This window comes from Tribolium madens, unplaced genomic scaffold (genome assembly GCF_015345945.1).
Source record: "Tribolium madens isolate multiple individuals breed KSU strain unplaced genomic scaffold, Tmad_KSU_1.1 Scaffold_1;HRSCAF=32;Tcas5.2_LG8, whole genome shotgun sequence".
In the NCBI taxonomy this organism is placed as follows: Eukaryota; Metazoa; Arthropoda; class Insecta; order Coleoptera; family Tenebrionidae; genus Tribolium; species Tribolium madens.
The window spans coordinates 6,032,838-6,043,332 of NW_025400984.1; the positions used below are offsets into that span (position 1 = coordinate 6,032,838).

Genomic DNA, 10,495 nt, shown 5'->3' on the forward strand with positions numbered 1-10,495 from the left:
CAAAAAGTCTGTCTATCAAGCAAGCGTAGAAATTTAAAACATATGTCTGTGGAAGATAAAATGTCACAATGACAAATGAGAAATGTCAAAATAATTTTTATGTAAATTATAACAGGAAACCGTGGTGAACGATTTTTATGAATAAACACCAACAAAATCTCATTTTAGGATATTTTGAGACGTTTCATAGAATAATTCAATTTAATTAGCTTAGAGTTTTATTTTTTATAAAATAATTTTTTGACATCTATAGGTAACATACGAACTGCCATGCGACATACGTCCTCAACTAGGACGCCTACTTGATAGAAAGACTTTTTGATCGCACTGTAGTTTAAAGTAAACACTATTTTGTCTGTAAGAGATTTTTTGATATTATCAATTGTTTAAATTTTAGAGCCAATAGAACCTTGAAAAAAAGACTTCGTATTTAAAACATAAACTGACATAAACTTTAAAAGCTTTGTATATTATGAGTAGTTCTATATTAAAATTAACTAATAGATAGGTATACGAGTATTTATTTCGTTAAACTTATTTTCTAAAAATCTATAAAAATTTTGATAATTTGTTGCATTACTCGTATTAAATGAGCTTTACAGAATTTTTTTAACAACCCTATTTATCTTCAAAGATATATAAATTTAATATCCTTTGCAGCATTTGGGTGTAAATTATGTTCGAATGTGGCTAATTGTTGTCACTGAAACAACTCTCCCATCGCTTGATGGAACGATTTGTTTAATAACCGCTTCCAAAGCTTGAAAAAGTCTCACGCATGCCGAAATTACACCACAAGAGTTTTAGATTGATAAAGAGGAAACAAAATAATAACAACATCAAAGACATCGTGAATATGTAAAGTTACATTGTTTTCGGTAATTACTGAGCCTTCTTTGTGTAAAAGTAGTGACCGATTGGAAGAAGAGTCCAATAAAGAGTCGATTATCGCCACAGGTCTTGTAATAGTCTTTATCAGCGTGCGTGTAATTTATTATTGTTTCACCAAAGAAGGATTTATTAGCATCTAAATGGAATTATGTATGTCAGTGCTTTAAATAAATATGTAAGTCTAACGACTGTGAGCACGGAAATTGCGATCGAAACGAGCGATAACGCCGCCACTGGTAATCCCATACAATTGTTGAAGTAATTTTTCGTAACTAATTCCTAGCAATTAGTTATTTTAAAACGCATTTCTAGTCATCATCGCGCCTTAATTAAATTAATTAATTAAATAATCAAGAACACTAATTGCTAAAGCCGGGTTCACACTTACCGACGTTCCAAATCAGTGTCCACATGTCACACACCCACCAAAAACCAAATCGCACAATCGCGTCGCCGTCGGCGCTGAGCACTGGATGCGCGCACTGAACAAAAGAACGTCGCGTCTCAGTCAGCTACTAAGACGATAGTGTTTTGTCGAAAAGTAGTGGGCATCGCGTAGTCGGCTGGGCAAAAACGACCGCCTTCGACTGTTTCGAAAAGCCAGGCATTGGTTGCTGGGTTCTACTTCCAGCGAGTATATTGTTTAATACGCTGGTTGCTTTGATTACGCTGACATGACTTTTTGTCACATGGCGGAGGAGGAGCGATTTTAACAGCCGATCAAGAGAGATTGTTCTTTTTGCACCCCTTGGCCACCTGCTAAGCGCTTTTTTTCGGAGGTTCATCGACCGCCGTACCTGCCCTACCCCAAGGGTTGATGACGTTGGGACGGTCAGGGGGAAAAACGAAAGTTTGCCGATTGAGCTTTTTTACCTGAGAGAGGTCGAGGGATGCGCCAGTGGTGATTGAGCGTTTTTTAGGGGAGACTGGACGATAGCGAAATACGATTGACTTGTGGTCGAACTAACCAGAGGGTGGCCGACACGAATATATGGGCCGTAAAAATTTTATTTCGATAGATATGACGATGGAACCAAAAGCTTTATTATTGTTGGATTAGTATCGTTTGAGGGCGGAATTGAAATGTAATAATACTGAAATTCTTTCACACTTTTCAAAACAGAAACAACAAATTGACGCAATAACCTTTAAATTTTCAAACATCTTCATTATTTAATAATTTAAATAATTACCTCTACCTATCTACACATTTACATTGGAGTAGCTAATTTTTGGAATTTACAGGCTTATTTATAAATTTTTAATAATCTACGTTATTTTTTGTTTTTTTTAAGTTAAGCTAATTTTATTATTAATTTAAATTATTCAAATGTACTAATAGAAAATATGTAACTGTAAAACGTAAAGTAGCTTGTCTTGAATAACTTTTCATTACATACATACTTCAAAAACTATTTACTTTGAAAAATTTTTAGTGTTACAAACTCGATGCACGGTTTAGAAAAAACTTATTTATTACAGTTTATTACAGTCCATCAGGATATAGCACTACTTTCAGTACTCTTCTTTTTTACTTTTTTAATTGTAATTCATCATGCAATATAATTGAATTGTTTATAACACACCCTTACATGTGATTTTTTCACTTTTTGCTGAAGATGGTTTTAATTAAAACTAAAACTACTCCAACAAATTTACTTGTTTTAATTTGCATGAAACATAACCCAACTTCGAGATGGTCACCTCTTTGATTGAAAACGGTGTGTCGAGCAAACATAACACAAAAGACATTTTTTGATAAAAATTAGCAATAAATCCGAAATTTGGCAAAAAAAATTTAAAAAAATTTCTTCCAAAGCAAAATTTTACGCATTAAGTAGATTAACCTCAGTGTCTGTCTCATTCTGACACAATTTTTGACATCACCAATAAATTTAGCACCAAAAAATTTGTTCAGATGCAAACTTTCGTAAATTTACGTTCACAGGTTACTGAGATAATTGAAAAAAGACCTTTTGCCCGCCATCTTCAGGGAGCTCTAGCTCCTTCAGGAACCATTTCCGGACATAAGTTTGTAAAAACTTTTTTTCTTATTTTGACCACCCCTTGTAATCTTTCAAGTTTTTTTAACATTCAATATAGTACCTAATCTTAAAATAATTTCTACAAAAAATTTAAATTGAAAATAAGTAAAATAACTTTTGTAATCCTAGAATAGGTACCTAATGAATACAATTACAGTTATAGTTATTTACGTATTCAGGGCTGTTAAAAAGGCCATAACAACTGAAATAGTACGTAGGTACAACGTTTTTTGTCGTATTAAGTTACCAAAATAAAAAAAAATAAATAAATTTTGAAAATATCAATAATATTTAATAATAATATTATTTCTTAAAACTGTCAAAAGCGGACTGTTTATACTTTCTAATAGTCTTGTATATTATTGACAGCTTAAAAATTGTAAGTTGTTGAATGTTATCTGTACCATAACAACAAGGAACGTCGAAATAGTTATTTTCCTACAACCGTATACGAAACTAGATCGTAACGCACAATTACATATGCGCGAAAATTGGCAATATCGTACGAGGTCGAAAACCTGTGCGATTTGTTTTCGCACTGTGTGTTAGTAATCTAACGCACAATTCACACTCGAATGATTTGTATTTTTTCATTTAACGTATTTTTTTCTGTATCCATTATAAAAAATAAATCGTTACGAAAAAAAAGATATGTTCGTAAGAAAAAAATTATTTATGGTCGCAGGAAAAATAGTGTACAAAACTGGCAGGAAAGTGTCCATTGCACTCGCGCGATTGTCTGCACTCGGCTAACGCCTCGTGCGCAACTTTCCCGCTTGTGCGTTATTTATCACTTTCCGTGCTCGTTATGTAATATACTATTACGTATTCAGGGCTGTTAAGAAAGTCATAACAACCGAAGGAGTTGTTTTCTCTCGCGGTTAAAAAGCCGGGCGTTAAAGCAAAAGTCGGGCTGTTAAAACCTCATATGTGATAATAGGGTGATATTGACTGTTTAATGATTGTAAATACATAGTTGAATGTTATTAATACCATGAACAACAAAATGCATGAAACAACAAAAATAGAGTAAATTTTTATTTTAATTTTTTCAAGAAATGAGAATCTTGATGCTGATTCCTTTTTTCGCCTCATTAGCGTAAAATCGCCCCAAACAAAGCAAATTCGTTTAATCACCTTCCATAACACCGCGCGCAATACCTCAACAAAGCAATAAAAATGGCGAAAAGAAAGAGCGCCCGATTTTCTCTCCTTATGATTAATTATTCCGTTTCGAAGTACTCCGGTTCCTAGTTTCGTGCTCCGGAGTCGCGGGGTGCGGGGCACCGTGCAATTACTGCAGTTCTGGATCATGCACGTCATGCAACTCCGGGGTGTAACACCAATGGGTGCGTATGGTCGACCATCGTGACCATCGTTAAAATTTCGCAAGTGAATTTTCTTATCATCAGGTCATCAATTGGACGAATTCGGAGCTTCCTCTGTCACGAATCGACTTTTAAAAATCGGATTGTCGAACGCAAAATGGCCACTTAATACGAAATCAAACATTAAATCAGATAAAACGATAGATGATAAAGTATAGTATTGGTCTAACTCGTTCTGAAACGGTCTAGTAAACACTGTAATTTTGCTAATGCTATGGCCAGCCCATGGAGGAATGAATACACATTCAACGACCAATCTTCCGACCAGAAGAAGTTTCATTATCATTTATTATTGACTTTTTACAAAGAGTTTGGATCGTTATATGTGATGTGTAATTTCCTAAAGGGTCATACGTAGAGGATGTGTATGATGGCCTCGAATGCAGCTGAGGAATTTATAGCGTATACAAGACGCCCAATTCGATGCTAGGTAACGTGTGACATAAATAAAGACTCGGTAATGTGGAGAATTGCGACGGTTACAATGTCCTCAACAAAGGATGATAAATTGCGGTTTATTGAACTGTTTTCAGAGATTGCAAGAGGATAACGATGAGTGCTACATGCTGCTTCTCTGGGTCCATGCAGAAAGAAAGATTAGACTGTGCTGAACACATAAAAAAGCATATGTATACAAGGTGTTAAAAAAAGATCGTAAAATATTTAAAGAAATAATAGCATGGACTAAAATAAACAAAAAGTATTAATAAACATGGTTACGCATAGTATTTTGCTAAATTGGTATTCAATTGCTTCTATAGCAATTTCTTTTACTTCTAGGGGAGTACACTGCTCCATTTCAACAATTTTAATATCAAATTCACACATTTGAAATGTCAAAATTCAAACGCAATTTAGATGGCCAAAGTTGGTTGCAATAAAAACGGAAAATGAAATTTTCTTTAGATTGAAACAGGTTTTGCCCTTGTCAATTTAGTTGTCAATTGATCATCTGTCGCATTTAAATAATTTTTTTCTGCAATGCCGCACTTAAATGCCGAGAGCATCAAATGCAAATCAAGATAATTAGTTGAGAACTTACGTGAAAACCCAATAAGTAGTGAGTACTACAGATTAACTGTCAGTTCTAGCTTAACCTTTTAGAATTAAGCTATGTTCAAACTATGGATAAATATAAAAATCTGACATTCTTATGCTTTGACATTTTCCGATTTTTTTGCAACCAAGTGCACCACGTTTGAACCTTAAGTTTGTTAGAATTTTATTTTATTCAAATTTTTGACTAAAAATAATGTTTGCTCGATTTCGTGGAAGATGGTATAAAGGATAAAGAAAATAAAACCATTAAATTCGTCGCGATATTTCGATACTTTTATTGTATCTTCTTCAGGCGAAGAATTTTCGTTGGCTGAAGAAGATAAAATAAAGGTATCGAAACGTCGCGACGAATTTAATGGTTTTATTTCCTTTGTCCTGTATACTATCCTCCACGAAATGAAGCAAATATATTTTAAGGACAAACATCATAAAATGGAGTAAAAATAATGTAATTGTAAATAAAATAGTATACAAACCTCGGTGGTAATGGCATTACCCCTTGTGCTTTATCCGATCACGAGGCTGGCGCGTCTCGAACGTATACATGAGCACTCAGGGTAATGCCATATTTACCACCTCGTTTGTAATGTATTGTTAAATTAAAAATTATTTTGTTAGGCATTATACTGTTTATTTAAGTTTTATAATTATTAGAAAAAAAAGCAAAAGAAACTAGAAAAAAAATTAAGATCAATTGCATAAACTTAAGATTAAAACTAAAAAATAAAAAACAGCTTTTGAAAAAACTTAGAAAAAATGGAAATGTAAATAAGTGGAAAGTTATGGCAAACGATACTTAAAAACTGTAATCCAAAAAGAAAATTTGGAAATCTTTTAGAAGTAAAGGTTTGATGCAATATTCCCCTGAGGGTAAAGTGAAGATCTGATTTTTCAATCAAGCGAAGAAGATACATTAACCTTTTCATTCACAACCTACTGCTCCGAGTACAGTCCTGATTCCACATACCTATACTTATTTCTGAATTACTACAATTGAAAAAAATTGCCAATCTCGTATATGTCGAAAGCTGACTTTCCTTCGTGACTTCTTGTATCAAAAGTCTCAATTACATCGAAATGGCATAATGAAGACATTAAAATGGTAATAAGTCTAGTTTGGCAATCGAAAACTTGTGAGGTCCGATCCGAGACGTCACGAGAATACGATGATTTCCGCTCACACGGCTTTTCATTTTATTAAGAAGAAGTTTTTTATTAGTTCGATTTTTTTCGACTGTTGTTTAAATTTGTTTTCTTTTTTTCGGGTGCCGGAACGGAATCGGTGCAGTCTAATAAATCAGAAACGAGGAAGGTCTGTATCGAACGCTGAATACAGCTGCATGTTTATTAATTGTATTCACGCGAACTCTTTGTACGCCCGAATTTACTACTGGGCTTGCTTTTTAACTACTTTTCAAGGCTGTAATTTCACGGGGGAACGCGAAATATTAGTCCGGAAACTGGTTTGTTTCGAAAGTCTCTAACGCAAACGGGCCCCAACTACTACATATGGAAATTTTACAATTTATAGCCAGTTTCAGTGACTGGCAAAAAACTAACAGTTGTAGAAAACTTAACAAGAAGTCAGAAGAAATGTGCGAATGATCGCATTTCGGTCGTTGGTCATTGTTTTGCGGCGGTTAATGACAGTAAATCAATCTCGGTTAATTGTTGATAATGCCCGGCTAACAATGACAAGAAAACGGGAGTGGACGGAACTGTCAGCAAACTACAAGGCAAGGAGTCTGTATGTAAATGAGCCGGAGGGAGGTTTCCCCGAAACCTCTAAGATCCTCGCCTCACTAAACCAACGTAGCAAGGACCCCGGTCTTATCAAGTCCTGCTCCAGTCACACACAAGGACGAACATTTCTGTCCTGTCAGGACCCTTCTCCCGGACAATGCTTCAGCTCCAACCTCTTCCGAATCTAAATACAGGACCTGCATCATACATTATCAAAACCGGACGGATTCAAAAATCTACACATCACACAACTTGCCCAACACTCGCACAATCTTTTCCCAGAAAAGAAAAAAATTGTAATCTATTTTGCCATTTGGTGGCAAATGCTGTCACCTTGCACAAGAAATTCCCGTTTCCACTGCGCTAAACTGCAGCACAGCCATGTACGAAGTTTGGCTCTTGGAAGAGGGTACAGAACATGTGGTTAGCGATGTCTTTTCGAACGTTTTAAGTGAAGAGGGTTGACTAATGTTCCCTCCTCCCATACTACATTACCTAGTCCGGTGGTTGTTTCCTCGCTTCTTTTTTTTTCGTTTCGTCGGTTGTAGTGCGTTTGCGGTCATCCCAACTATTCCTCGTCTAAAAACACCGAATATATAGAACATATTAGCCAAGAAGACGTGCAAAACGAATGACCGTGGGAAGTAGCGTTTACCAAACAATACCAACAGCCGGATTCGATCCAATAATCAGGTAAATCACTCCGGTGTATGCTCTCCTTCACTAGTTGTGATGGTTTCTTCGTCTTGCTCGCTGCATTAAGAGTATGAGTGCACAGTATGCAAATTCACTTTGCAATTTCTAATTTCTAAAACACGTAATAATTGCTTTCGATACGCCGGTTGACATTATTCGACCGGTTAGTTGGATGCTTTTAGAAATCGGATTTTATACGGAAATTCACCGCAGGTACAATTTACAGTTTCTATTATTCATACGTTGTTTTTGCAGAATTTTTGTTGCGGATTTAAGATATTCAGGTTCAATGGTGGTACGACAAGAGAAATTCGCATATTCATGCAAAAAACACTACACTTACTCAACAAACAAGAACCGAAAAATTATCTTATAAAAATAAAACAGTACAACCTTGCAAGAAACAAGACAGGAAATGAAAGATTTATACAAAAATTTAAATATTTTATTAATTTAGTATGAAAACAAGCAAATTATACTATTCATTATCTAAAAAACAAAAAGAAATTTGATTAATTATTTCAAAGTTTTTTTTTTATAATTTTGTTTTTATGTAAAGTAAATTAGTAAATTAAAAGAGGTTCAATTTGCTGTGAAAATTTATCAACAAAAAAAAACAAAGTTGCTTTATTCCACCACTGAAACAAAAGAAAAGCAGCGTTTTTATTTCGAGGTTTGTTAATTGAGAATTAGTTACATCTACAATATCATTTTATTATTTATTAAATTTATTTAACAATCCCAGTTTTAACCTGCCCTCTTCCGGATACTTCAAAGCTTTTTCCCCACACAACTACCGATAGTTTGCTTACGTAATTGTTGAGAGGGGTAGTTTGAGACAGCACACGTAAAAAATCCACAAATTTTTTACAAAAATGGGTTTGAAAAGAGGCTGTATATAAACCGGGACTTTTACGTGGATACGAAATTTCTAAACGATTGTTTACAGTGTTTTAATTTTCTCGCCAAGACGATAACATTGAAAATCAGGAATATACAGGTGTTCCGTTTTTATTGTTACAAATTTAAACAGGTGATAGAATATTCAATTATAAGACAAAAGTTTTCTATAAACACGTATCAAAAAATGTTATGTAAGCGAGCTACACCCCCTGAAAGAGATGCGTTTTTTAATGAGGTTTTCTTATTATTACAGAATAGATAAAAGTACAAAAGTTCTTACAGCTGATAACCTTTAAACACCTAAACGAATTCAAAAATCAGTGGTCGAAAGTTTTAATCACGGGCGTCTTAAACGGTTAAACGAATTTAATTTTTAATTTTTTATCCTCTTTATGGTCTGTAAAACATATTGTAAACTGATTTAACTCAAAATTGGTAAGTTGTATCGAAAAAACGCAAGAGATTTCTTTTTTGTGAAAAACTATGAGATTTAGAATTTTATAGCTGAAACTGGCAAAAACCAACAGCCAAAATAGTTATGGTACTTTTTACCCTTAACCCTCTAGTTAAGGACGCCCATGAGTAAAATTTTGACATTTTATCTTCGATTTCGTTTGTAGGTATAAAGATTATGAGTTGTACCAAATTTAGTAATTTTATCTACAATGATTGCTGAAATTTTGGAAAAAATCCATTAAAAGATGTACCCTTTCAGGGGATGTAGCTCCCTTATTTAATATTTTTCGATACATGTTTATAGAAAATCCTGTATATCGTCAAATTCTAGTTTGAGCTTTTATCTCAATGACGCATTAATTTTTTTTTTTTCAAAAACCACTTTAAGTCGGTATCTTACTCCTCAAAAAATACCGTGTTTCAACGCGACAGTGGTCAGGGTCCTCCAGAGATTGAAAATCAGGAAGGAATATCGTCAATTCTTAGTTTGATCTTTTATCTTTAAAACGCATTTAATAGTTTTTAAAAACCTCCCTTCATTGGTTTTTTACTCTCTCAAAGATACCCTTGTATTAATGCAAACGTGATAAGGCCCTTCTTAAAAGAAAACGCTTGGTTCTATACTTTTTTGTTACCCGGTATATTATATTAAAAAAAATCAAATTGACAAATGAATGAAATAATTATTCGTCTCTATATTATTAATGTTGCCAACTGTATATACTGACAATATTAAAACTACATTTTTTATAACCACCCTTACATAACATTTTATTTTTCCCTCTAGCCGCGTGTGTGCGTCCGAATCCTCCCGCACAAATCCATTCCAACTTCTCTCTTAATTCCGGCCATAATCCCTCTCGCCCCACAGAAAATTAATTTTATGTATAGGGATGATGTGTTTCCGCTCAAGTTATCCGATCGAGATTCACATGTTAGGCGAACATATTGTCTAACTTTTAAATAATTGCTCCTTTCGGATTCGAACGCCCGGAAAAAAGCTCTCGGTGCCGACGTCCTTTTCAATTTACAATTAAATTATTCCGGTGTTTTAATTAAAATCACATAACATCCAAGCGGATACTCCTAATTGGGCCTAAGGTAAACAAAGCTAAGCAACAGTACGTCGAACCTTTGCTTTACACCCTCAACACCTGATACAAATTGCCAACCTTTGAATAAAATTATTTCGGTTATGGTAACAATGCGTTACGCATTTAGAAGAAGAGTCCGCTTTTTATCGCTTGTATGTAAATGACGAAAATGTAATTAGAAAGTGAGTGAGTTGGCCTAACTATACAGTGGCTTTGCCAA

General features: G+C 34.3%; 1 protein-coding gene across 1 annotated transcript in view; it reads right to left on the reverse strand.

Moving 5' to 3' along the window:
• Window positions 1-1,374, reverse strand: part of LOC123004032 (protein jim lovell) — a 59,100-nt gene extending 57,726 nt beyond the window's left edge. The window contains exon 1 of the mRNA XM_044397138.1: window positions 1,280-1,374. The gene's annotated coding sequence lies outside the window, so the exon portion shown is untranslated. The remainder of the gene's footprint in view (window positions 1-1,279) is intronic.
• Window positions 1,375-10,495: the final 9,121 nt, after the last annotated feature.